Below are 13046 nucleotides of genomic sequence, written 5' to 3'. Positions count from 1 at the left end.
TACAAAGACACATGCACACGTATGTTTATTGCGGCACTATTCACAATAGCAAAGACTTGGAATCAACCCAAATGTCCATCAGTGACAGACTGGATTAAGAAAATGTGGCACATATACACCATGGAATACTATGCAGCCATAAAAAAGGATGAGTTTGTGTCCTTTGTAGGGACATGGATGCAGCTGGAAACCATCATTCTTAGCAAACTATCACAAGAAGAGAAAACCAAACACCGTATGTTCTCACTCATTGGTGGGACTGAACAATGAGATCGCTTGGACTCGGGAAGGGGAACATCACACAATGGGGCCTATCATGGGGAGGGGGGAGGGGGGAGGGATTGCATTGGGGAGTTATACCTGATATTAATGATGAATTGATGGGTGCTGATGAGTTGATGGGTGCTGCACACCAACATGGCACAAGTATACATATGTAACAAACCTGCACGTTATGCACATGTACCCTAGAACTTAAAGTATAATAAAAAAAAAATAGTCAAAATTAGAATGCACAGGAACATAGAATATTTAGAGGTGATAAATACCACAACTAAGTGTTTGTAATCACAGTTTAGTGACCTCCAGAGAATTAGATTCCTGAGCATTTAGAATCTTTAAATCTAGGTTGGAAGATGTGTCTTTGACATTAATTCTCATTTAATAAAATAACTGCATTTACATTGTGCTATTTTGCTAAGAAAGGAGAATTGTGCCATCGTGAAGTAAAATTTATTTTACATATTGACATAAAGAGAAAGGCCTAGGTCTCTTAAAAGATACAGGATAGTTTTATTAACACTAAGTGCAAAGGAATTTATATGACCCAATGTTCACTCATTTATTTTTTGAGTTATCTGTTTAATAAATTTATGTTAAATACAAAAAAAAAAAAAGGTAAATCCCTCATTTTGCTCATTTCAAATAGGAATGGAAAGGCATTTTATAACAGCTGCTTGTCAGAATTGCTCCTGGATATTAAGCCTTCCTCAGAATCAGCTGGATATTTAAGTGTTGGACTCTACAGAAAAATGCAAAGAACTGAATTTGCTGCATACCACCTGGAGAGTAGGAACTCATTAGGAAGAGATTTGTTTACAGAAGGAGACATGGCCAGGTTGAATCAAGTTCTGGTGCTTTTGAAAATAATGCAGAGCCGGCTGAGTAGTTACAGTGGAAGGTCAAACTTTTCTATGTTTAGCCATTTAGGTTTGTGTTAATTAATAAGAAATGTTCTGTAATTATACATTCTTAATTGCCACTAAACTAAATATTCACTTGTAACATTTGCTTGAAAAACATTGATTTCTTAATGAGTATGTATTGAATAGGTCATACTGGGAGTGCACACAGAACTCTTTGTAATACATTAGCAAAAGGAACTAAGTGATAATAGTAAATTTTGAACTTCATAAGAATATAAGAAGCACGCTCCATGAATACAAATATTTATGGCTATTATTAATATCCTCCTAAAATATGAATTTCTAAAACATCAGAGACTATTTTGTTTACCCTATAAATACTAAATACAGTAGATTGTTTTACTTTGTATGCTGGAGTCAATCATTCCAACTTTCTGTGTAACTGAAATCGACATCAATCATTTTGCCTGCATTATCCACAGCTACTTGAAAGAGAAATTCCCTCTTCTCATTCTTGTCACTCTACTAAATATTCCACAGCCAGCCTTCATAATGTTTCCTTAAAAACGTAAATCAGTTGATATCACTACTTTGCTCAAATGCTCAAATGAATTTTCAACTGGAAAAGTAAGATTCAAAGTCCTTTCTGTGGCCTAAAATTTCACTGCCTTATAGACTTCATTTTTTATCACTCTCCTGCTGCTCTCTGCTACAGTAACACTGTCATCCTTGGCTGTTCCCCAAACTTTCCAAGCATTCTCACATCACAGGACACCTAGAACACCATTCTCCCAGATAGTTATATGACTTCCTCCATCTCAACCTTAATGCCTCTTTTCAAATGTCACCTTATCAGAGAAGTCTTCTCTAATTAACTTAGCAATAGTATTAATAGCAGCCCTATCACATTTCACAGTTATATCCTGCTTTCTATTTCCCCTAGAAGACCTATTACCTTCTGAGATATTGAATATTTATGTATCCATTTCTTTGCTGTGCATTTGTCCCGTCTTGAATTTCACCTAAACTGGATCAAGATTTTGTCCATTTTGACCACAGATGTAACTTAGAGCCTGGAACAATGTCTGAAACATAGTAGGCATCTAATAAATGTTGTTGAACTAATAACAGAATGAATAGTTACAAATCCAGCTTAAGACATAACTATCATTAAGCTTTTGTTTTCCCCACTAGCCCTCTCCTTTCTGACCACCTTTGATTAGAACCTATGTAATTCGAAGGTGGCTGATTCATAAGATAGGGAGAGTCCCATGATATGACATAATTACAAAAAAAGCTCAAATAGTCTAATCATATTCTCCCTGATGTGTAAATTTGATCTAGCAAATATCAAGATAATGAGGCAATTTGTATTCAAAGATAAAGCTGGAAAACTATTTTGAGAGGGTTGGGATACAATGGGGACTATGTGGGGTCACAAAGAGCAAATGTGGTAAAGAAGCAGAAATCGTGAGCAGATCCAAAAATAAACTGAGTTGCCATAAGTACACACCAGGAATGAGAGACAGGCACACAAGTAGCTTGTTCATAAATGCCTCCATTCCTGGCATGTTTTTCAGTTCTATATAACATACAATCAGGCAAATTTTTTTGGTATCCATACACAATGCAATCAAACAAATTTTCATTTTGTTCTGGATAACTCAGTGAGATGATCCCTTGCTAATTTAAAAATTTTTTAAAAGACTGTAAGCCATTTTTTTCATAATTGTGACTACTAGTAATGCCAAATGCCAAATGAAGCTTTATTAGAAAGTTCATTTGGAATAATGCACTGCTTATCCAAATGTATTCTTCAGAACCTTTGGAGATGTGGATCTTTGTGATATAAGGGTCACAATATGGCTCAATTTTATTGTTATGGACTTCCATGTTCCAACTGAAAATGAATTGTTATTTTATTCACAAATAGTGGAATCATGTTCAAGTTATAGGTTTGTGTCTCAGTTTATCATCCTCAAAAATAGGGATGATACCTCCTTAGAGGATTTATTTGATGATAGGTACAATGCTTGACACAAAGTGTGTTCTCCACAAAGTCCAATCACATATATTCTTTCTCTCCCTCTTTTTGTTTCTCTATGTAGGTGCATATGTTTTGTGCATAATTTTAATATGCTGTGTCTATGTGGACTGAAAATTCAAATTAAGGCACAGTAAACCATCTAGAAGTGAAAATGTTTCTGGATTTGCTATCTTTGTGATTCTTGATTAGAGCTCAAGCCCTATCCTCTCTTTGATCTCTGTTCTATTTATTAGCAGTTCCATGTCTACTCATTGAATTGGCAGTTGAGGTTTTTCTTGAAAGACATGGTTATGTGTCCCCTTAGGACCTTAGTATGGGGTACATACAGTATTATTGTGTGATGCATACTCTTTTGTCTTTTCCTTTTTAATTGTTCAGTGTTTCCTAAAAGAGCTGAGTTTTAAAATATCCCCCTCTATTAGTTTTCTTGGGATGCCATAACTGGATATCATACATGAAGTGGCTTAAACAACAGATGTTGCTGGGCACAGTGGCTCACGCCTGTAATCCCAGCACTTTGGGAGGACGAAGTGGGCAGATCATGAGGTCAGGAGATAGAGACCATCCTGGCTAACATGGTGAAACCCCATCTCTACTAAAAAACCAAAAATTAGCCAGGCGTGCTGGTGGGCACCTTAAGTCCCAGCTACTCAGGAGGCTGAGGCAAAAGAGTGGCGTGAACCTGGGAGGCAGAGCTTGCAGTGAGCTGAGATCGTGCCACTGCACTCCAGCCTGGGCGACAGAGCAAGACTCTGTCTCAAAAACAAACAAACAAACAAAAAACAACAGATGTTTATTTCTCACAGTTCTGGCGGCTCACAAGTCAAGGTGTCCACTGATTTACTTTCTGGTGAATGCTGTCCTCCTGACTTGCAGATGCCACCTGTTTGCTGTGTCTTCACATGGTCAAGAGAGACCACTCTAAGTGTCTCTTCCTCCTCTTATGAGGGCACCAGCCCTGTTGCATTAGAGCCTCACTTACTTAAACCTTTATCACTTCCTCACAGGCCTTACCTCTAAATAGTCACGCTAGGGTTTTGACCTTCAACATACGAATTTAGGGGGGAAAGAACAGTTTTACTCCATAACACCCACTATTTGACCCCATATAAATACAATAGTGATAGAGACCTGTGATTATGTTGAAAGCCTTCCTTGGTACTTGGATTTCTTTTAATGGTTTCCAGAACCATCTTCTTTTTGGAATTGAGTCAGGTTGCAGTTCACTTACTTGGCTAAAACATATGTGCATGTACACACACATACAAGATTTATTTTAAACATTAGCGTTTGCTGTTACTTTAGAAATTGTTCTGTGCCTGAAAGAGATGGGAGGAAAATAATGTTACTTGGTGTATCACTGGATTTAAATATATGAAGTAGGGAAAATAGAAACAAGAATTATTAGTTGTCTTCAATTCATTCATCCTTAACTCTGCATCAAAGACAGGAAAGAAAAAAAATGAAGGCATTTTTACCCATGAGTGGTAACAGAATTAAATTGGAACTATTCTAAGAATAACTAGGTCCTGTTCATTCATAGTATAGATTATCATTTATACATCTAGGACTCTCATAAAAGTGAAGAAAATGTAAAACTTTGAGTTACATTTAGAGAAATGTACGGTGTCTCATTTGTACTTAATTTCAAAATAACAGATCTATTTATTAATTCCAAATAATTGAATGTAAAGTTCAACAGTATGAGGAGTGCTATGCAGAACTTGATAAAATGCATCATGTATAAAAACAGACAGGAGATAAACCTACAGGAAAGTCAGAGAAAGGAGAGCGGTATTACCAAAACCTCCAAAAAATTCAATAATAAGAAAAGAGAGAACCAGTCAAATGGCCAGCTTCACTTGTTTTCCCTCTTACTAAGCATGTCTTCCTTTTTTTGGTTCAAGAAGCTCATTACTTTTTCCCTTCAACTTTCAGTTCAAGGACAATATCCTGCAGGAAGCCTGTGCTAACCATTACAAGAGACTGTGGATTTCTCACATCTCTACTTGTCCACTATCTATGGCTCATTTTCATTCCTGTCTGGTATTGCTGGCAGATTGACTTTTATAAAATTATCCACAATGTCACTAAATTCAAGTTCATTTCTGGCTGACTTTTTTTAGGTTCCTAGGGATAAAATGTCATCTCCCTATAATGTGATTATCTCTCCCTTTCCACCATTTATTACTTCTAATTTAATTTCTGGCTTCTATCATTGATAAGAACGAAATTTCTAAATTATATTAAATAATAGTGGTGAAGCAGAAATCATATAATCATTCCTCAATATAAAGACAAAGTTTTAAAATTTTGATTTCAAATGCTAGGCACAAAAAGACAAATATCACACGTTCTCATATATATGTGGAAGCTAAAATATTTGAGGACATGGAGGTACAGAGTGGAAAAATAGGTAACATAGATTGGGGAGAATGAAGAGGGACAGAGAGGATGAAGAAATACATTAAAGGGTACAAACATGCTGTAGTTTAGAAGGATTAAATTCTATCAGGAGAGCCCACCCCTGATAATTCAACGTGAGTCCTTTTCTATTTTCCCTAAGTGTCGGCCAGTCTGAGAAATAAAGGGAAAGAGTACAAAAGAGAGAAATTTTAAAGCTGGGTGTTCGGGGAAGACATCAGATGTCAGCAGGTTCCGTGATGCCCCACGAGCCACAAAACCAGCAAGTTTTTATTAGTGATTTTCAAAAGGGCAGGGAGTGTGCAAATCGGGTGTGGGTCACAGAGATCACATGCTTCACAAGGTAATAAAATATTACAAAGCAAATGGAGGCAGGACAAGATCACAGGACGGGGCGAAATTAAAATTGCGAATGAAATTTGAAGCACGCATTGTCATTGATAACATCTTATCAGGAGACAGGGTTTGAGAGCAGACAACCAGTCTGACCAAAATGTATTAGGCAGGAATTTCCTCATCCTAATAGGCCTGGGAGCACTACGGAGACCAGGGCTTATTTCATCCCTTATCTGCAAGCACAAAGACACACATCTCCAGAGTGGCCATTTTAGAGACCTCCCCCTAGGAACACATTCTCTTTCTCAGGGATGTTTTTTGTTGAGACAAAGAATTCAGAGATATTTCTCCTATTTGCTTTTGAAAGAAGAGAAATATGGCTCTGTTATACCCGGCTCTCAGGCAGCCAGACCTAATGGTTATCTCTCTTGTTCCCTGAACATTGCTATTATCCTGTTCTTTTTTCAAGGTACCCAGATTTCATATTGTTTAAACAATTTGTGCAGTTAATGCAATCATCACAGGGTCCTGAGGTGACACACACCCTCAGTTTAAGAAGAAGATGAGATTAAGAGATTGAAGACAGACATAGGCAATCACAAGAATATTGACTGGGGAAGTGATAAATGTCCATGAAATCTTCACAGTTTATGTTCAGAGACTGCCGTAAAGATGGGCATAAGAAAGTATAAAAGTATTAATTTGGGGAACTAATAAATGTCCATGAAATGTTCCACCCTGGCTTCAGCTGATCCCGCTGTTCAGGGTCCCTGACTTCCTGCAACAAAATTCAATGTTTGATAGTAGAGTAGGATAACTATACTTTTAAAACGTATTGTACTTGGATGATGGACACCCTAAATATGACTTATCACAAAGCATTATATGCATATTAAAAAATTCTTATGTGTCCCATAAATTTGCAAAAATAAAATAAAATTTTTATTTCAATTATTTTAATAAAGAAAAATCATTCTAATACTATTAAACTCAATTTTAAAAGTTGAGATAGTTCTTTTAAGTTACTCATTTGAGCTTATATTTCATTGATAAAATAATTTTTTATTTATTTAGTAACTTTCATTCTTGAATCAAATCCTTTCTGTAATGTTGCATCATGTTTAATTGTAGTTGTTAGTATTTCTATCTGAATGTTTTATTATGTACATGTATGAAATCAGTATAAAGTTTCCTATTTGAATTAAATTTTTGTCAAGTTTGATATTGAGATATTAAATTCATATGATGAATTTGCTAATCTCACATTGTTTTCATGATTTAAAACAGACAACATAATGTGATAATCATATTTTTCTTCTAACTTCTAAAGATTTTACCAGTGAACACATAATGATGCGACTTTTACATGTAGTATTTTCATATTTTGAATAATTATTTCATTAGCTATTTTCTGCTGTTTTGATAATTCTGCTTTAACAATTTGGTATTGAAATTTTAAAAAAATCAAATCATTTAAAATTTGTGATATACAATTAGTGTATATGATTGTAATATTTATTATCACTTTTTACATCATTTTTATCTTAATTTGTATGGCATCTTTCTTGCTTTCTTTTTTTCAGAACCAGATCTTACAGTGACCAATTCCTGTATTTTATTATTTCTATAAACCAGATAAATTTTATAATAATTGATTTGGTTGGACAGTACTCACAAATTGCTTTAAGCTGAGAATTGACCATTCTACTCTTCCAGGTTTCAGCTTATGTCAACAGTTTTATAGCATGGTAGTTAACCATGTGGGTTCTAGAACCAAACTTTCCAGGCATGAACCTCAGATTTACCACCTACCAACTGTGAAGTCGAGCAAATTATTATATACTGTGTGCTTCAGTATCTTACCTGAAAAATCAGGAAATATGAGTAGATACTTCACAGGGTGGTATTGAGAATTAAATGCATTAATTCACATACAACATTTAGAAAACTGGCACAGAGTGAGTAGTTGACAAATATAAAGAAATTATATTGATTTTTGTTCTACTTGATGGCATAACAATATTACAAGTAAATACGATATGCGAGAGGGTTATTTATCTGACTCCCTTCTGCTGCCTCTTTCATTGCAGGAAAAAAACAGAAAAACAAAAAAAAAAAAACAAATAAACAAACAAACAAAAAAACCATCAGGAATCTTACCTGAAAGTAACAAACTATTCCGGTTGTTTGTTTAAATATCTGGGTTTATGACCCATCTTCATCTCTCTAAGCAATAGATAAATGCAATGACTTGTCAGCATCTTTCTGCATATGCATACCAAACTCCTGACAAAAAAAAAAAAAAATGAAAACACCTGAATCCAAAGAGGCATGTGTGTAAATATCCACTCAAGTAAACAAAAATAACATAGCACCCTATAAACTATCACCATGGACTGCAAGGGACCACTATATGCAACCATTTTTAGAAAATAAAGCAGAGCTTCAAGCAAATGTAACAAAGTCATGTGCCTTTAGAATCAGCCATAAGGTGTGGAGTTTATTAGATATAACTAGATGCTTATTCATTCTGTAACCCTGCAGTAAAACCTTGGGGAAATAAGTAGGTGAGATCGTGATCAAGACGCTAAGTAGGATTCTATCTTTTCTTAGAATCTGCAAAGGTAGTTTATTAGCGCCGTCAGTGCTTTCAAGTTTTTGTGATAATGAGATGTCTGCAGACTACATCAAATTAAGGAAGTCTTTTTTTAGATCCATATGGTAACACAAGAACTTGATGCTTCTAGGATGCGATTCTAAGGCTTCCTCGGGACACTGGCCATAAGCAATTTCTGGTTCTCATCCTACAATCTCTTTGACTTTCCATATTTTACTTGCAAGTATTCCCAGTTTCATTTACTTTCCAAGTATCATTTGTACTTCAAAGATGCTTACAGCTTCATTTAATCTGTGACTTAAAAAAAAAAAAAAAAAAAAAAAGTAATCTGAATGAAGAAGCATTCCCCGTGGGCTAATATAGATACTTGAAAATACTCTTCACTGCAATGACTTTCCTTGAGAAGTGAGAAAATGAGTATGAAAATGTGTAACCAGGAGAGATATTTTGAAAAGTATATTCACAAGCAAGTAAGAAAGGAATTAAAAACATGTTTATATTGACATCAACAACTTTATTTTTAAAATAATCATAAAAGGGGGCATTCAGGAAGTGTTTGTCTCTTTGTAATTTTTCATGGAAAGAAAATCCGCTGACTAAAGCTTCTGTATGATTAATCTGCCAGTCCTAAGTGGAACACAAAATTTGTGATGTACAGACAGTGTCAGACTCAACTAATTATACTTTTTGTCTTATGAATAAACTATTACTATTGATTTTCTGCTATTCTGGCTTTTTTTCCAATGTTTTTAAATCTTGTCTATAACCACTGCAGTATCGCTTATCCTCTGAAAGACACAACCCCACTCAAATGGAAATTTTAGTGGTTGTAATTTTCCTATGGTTGGGTTTACGATTGGAAGAAGATGTCCCAGGGCATATCCTATCTTCTTTCCAGCATTCCCTCCCCTCTTGACTCCTGTGTAAGTAGAAGAGTTAGTAAATGACTTTGCTCCTTGGTTGGAGAGAGATACTCCCAATATTCATGTTTGTGTATGTAAAGGCTACAATAATAGTTCACTGAAGCACTGTAAAAGTAACACACAATCTGGAACAGAAAAGGTTGCTAAAAAGGTAATCTGGAAAATTAAGCAGTTTGCAATTGTAAATTAACAATTATATCACTGTACTGCTCAAGAAATGATTCAGAAGAATCATATAGAATATAACTGAGAAATAGTATATATTTCCAAAGGAAAATGGCTAGGATTCTGTAGGAATTTACTCTTTGCTTTTATTTATAAATGCATTAACTCTTCAAGTTGTTGATCCTGAGGTGAAATTCAGTCTTCACTCTCAGTCTATTTCTCCTCTATTCTTACATTCATAATTATTAACACTATAATATAGATACTGAAGTTGGAAACTATATAATCATCCTGGAGATCTAACTTTCCCTCTCCTACCGTGCATGATCAAGCTGTTCTCAAACTTCTCTCCCTCTCCCACACTGCAGACATACCTGATAGACAGTATGCTAGCACTCCCATGGACAGATTTGATTTTTCGGGGCTGTAAAATGGAAAAAAAAAAAAAAAAAAAAAAGTTGGGTTTACATTCTGTACAAGGTACAGTTTTTACTTGTTTCTTGTCCAGTTTCTCTCTAAAATTCCTCAAACATACACACACACACACACACACACACACACACACACACACGAGAATTACTGATCTAATAATGTTGTTGTCATTTATACCTTCTTATTCCACTTGTCCCCTCCGCTTACTCCTCACTATTATTACCTTATCTTAGGCATCCATCATCCCTCTCCAGAATATAACAATTGATGCTAGAAGAGCTCCTCTACCTATTGTCATTTCTCTCTCCAGTCCCTCTTTTTCTTTATTAATCTTCCTAAAATTCAAATCCAATCAAGTCAGTTCTTTGTTTCAAACTTTTATTCACTACCAGGTGACTTTGTCACTAGCTCCCTATGACTCCATAGCCTTGATTTAGGTGTTTAAAAAATAAAATGTAAAATAAAATATTTTCCTAAGACAACTATTCAATATGCTACCTCAATTATCCTGTGAAAATGGATGTATATTCTACCAATAAATATGTGAATTGCCCAAGGAACCCATTCAATTGTGTAGAGTGTGTATTATTCATGAATTATCATTTATAGATACTATAAAATAAGTATCCTTAAGGAAGTAATATGATACTGTAAAGAGAGGAAGATGTTAGAAATAAGTCACCAATATGAAAGGGTATTTGGACCTTGAGCAATAGAACATGGAAAAATACTGTGCAGAATGAAGAGTCAGCATAACTGGTGAGGTGCTTAGGTTGATATTTGATGCCTTTACATATTTTAAGTTATTATAATTATTTTTGTTGCTCTTGTAGTGCTGCAATTGAAATCTCTTTGAATATAGATACTATGTTCCATTTCTCTTTGAAATGTAACATGTAATAAAATTACAGATAGTAACAGTCAAAGGATTTGTGTGAAGATTAAATGAAATAAATTATGTCAAGTTTCTAGCACAAGGACTACTTATAATATAAAGTCAATAAATGGCTGTGTGAGTGTGTGAGTGTGTGTGTGCCTGTCTGTGTCTCTAGGTGTGTGTTTAGTAGGTATTTGGCAAATAAGTATCTAGATGGATTTTTCTTAATGACATTCTATTTCTAACTATAGTCTTTACCACTCAGCACATGCTGCAAGGATCCAGCAGTGGAAGAAAAGATTCTGTGTGAATTTTGAAAAGGCACAAAAAGGATTAAAAACAGTTGAAAAGACTTAAGATAATTAAGCATAGGAGCCTATGTACAAAAATGTAAAAGTTCAAGGTGAAGCCTGTCAAAGTATTACTAACTAAATAGGTTTTCTCTCACACGTTTTTGGATCTTAAGAGTAAATCTCATCCGAGTCCTTTATCTCCAATTCAACCCAATAGTGGAGGTTTAAACTTAATTCCTGTCTTAGCCTATAATATATGTTTTATCTTAATCTCTTACCTTTGGGAACACTTGATAATATTTTTACAGTAAGTACTTTAATCAAACGAGAGAAATTGGTCTCACAAGCTTACTTTCAAAAGCAATCACATATTTTAACATATTTCACTTAAAAATTAGCATATGCACAATATATGATTTTTAACCAAAATTACACATGTATACCGTAGCATAAAGAAATTTTAAGTAACAAATACTTCAGGAAAAATACTGTTTATAGACTAGTGTTGATAGAATAAAATAATTCAAACTCAAAAGACAAGTTCTGAGGAAAAATGTCCAAAAATTTTTCACCAAAACACTTCACCATTATAAACCAAAAATGGAGGCAAAAGGGAAGGAAGAAAGGAAGGAAGGAAAAGGAGACAAGAGGAGAGGAGAGGGGAGGGGAGGGGAGAGGAGGAGAGAGGAGGGAAAGGAAGGGAAGGGAAGGGAAGGAGACAGGGAGGGAGGGAAGGAAGAAAGGAAGGAAGAAAAGAAGGAAGAAAGGAAGGAAGGAAAGAAGAAATGGAGGGAGGGAAGGATAAAGGGAAGGAGCAAGGGAAGGAAGGAAGGGAGTAAGGAGGCAGGAGGGAGGATGAGAAGGAAGGAAGGAAGAAAGGAAGGAGAGAAAATAACTTGTTGCCCTCTATGTGTCCACGTGATCTCATCATTTAGTGAGAACATACTGTATCTGGTTTTCTGTCCCTGTGTTACTTTGCTAAGGATAATGGCCTCCAGCTTCATCCATATTCCTGCAAAGGACATGATCTCACTCTTTTTTATGGCTGTGTAGTATTCCATGGTGTATATATATAACACATTTTCTTTACCCGATCTACTATTTAGATTGATTTCATGGATTTACTATTGTGAATAGCAGCAATGAAGATATGCATACATATGTCTTTGTGATAGAACAATTTATATTCTTTTGAATATATACCAAGTAATAAGTTTTCTGGGTCATACTGTAGCCTATTGGAAGGTGGAGGGTAGGAGAAGGGAAAAGATAAAAAAAAAAATAACTAATGGGTACTAAGCTTAATGCTTGGGTTATGAAATAATCTGTACAACAAACCCCCATGACATGGGTTCACTAACATAACAAATATGAATATGTACCCCTGAACTTAAAAGTTAAAAAATGAAGAGCTGGGCACAGTGGCTCACACCTGCAATCACAGGGCATTGGGAGGCTGAGACAGTTGGATTGTTTCAGAACAGGAGTTCAAGACCAGCCTGGGTAATATGCCAAAACGCCATCTCAACAAAAAATACAAAAATTAGCCAGGCATAGTGGTGGGCACCTGTAGTTCCAGCTACCTGGAAGGCTGAGGTATGAGGTGATCACCTGACCCCTGAAGGTCAAGGCTGCAGTGATCACACCACTGTATTCCTACCTGGGCAACAGAGTGATATCCTGTCTCAATAAAAGAAAGAAGTCAAGGCAAAGAAAGAAAGAGAGAGAAGAGACAAAGAAAGGGAAGGAAGGAAGGAAGGAAGGAAGGAAGGAAGGAAGGAAGGAAG

This window comes from Piliocolobus tephrosceles, chromosome 3 (genome assembly GCF_002776525.5).
Source record: "Piliocolobus tephrosceles isolate RC106 chromosome 3, ASM277652v3, whole genome shotgun sequence".
NCBI lineage: Eukaryota > Metazoa > Chordata > Mammalia > Primates > Cercopithecidae > Piliocolobus > Piliocolobus tephrosceles.
The sequence above is the reverse complement of the archived record's forward strand: the minus strand, read 5'-3'. Positions refer to the sequence as shown.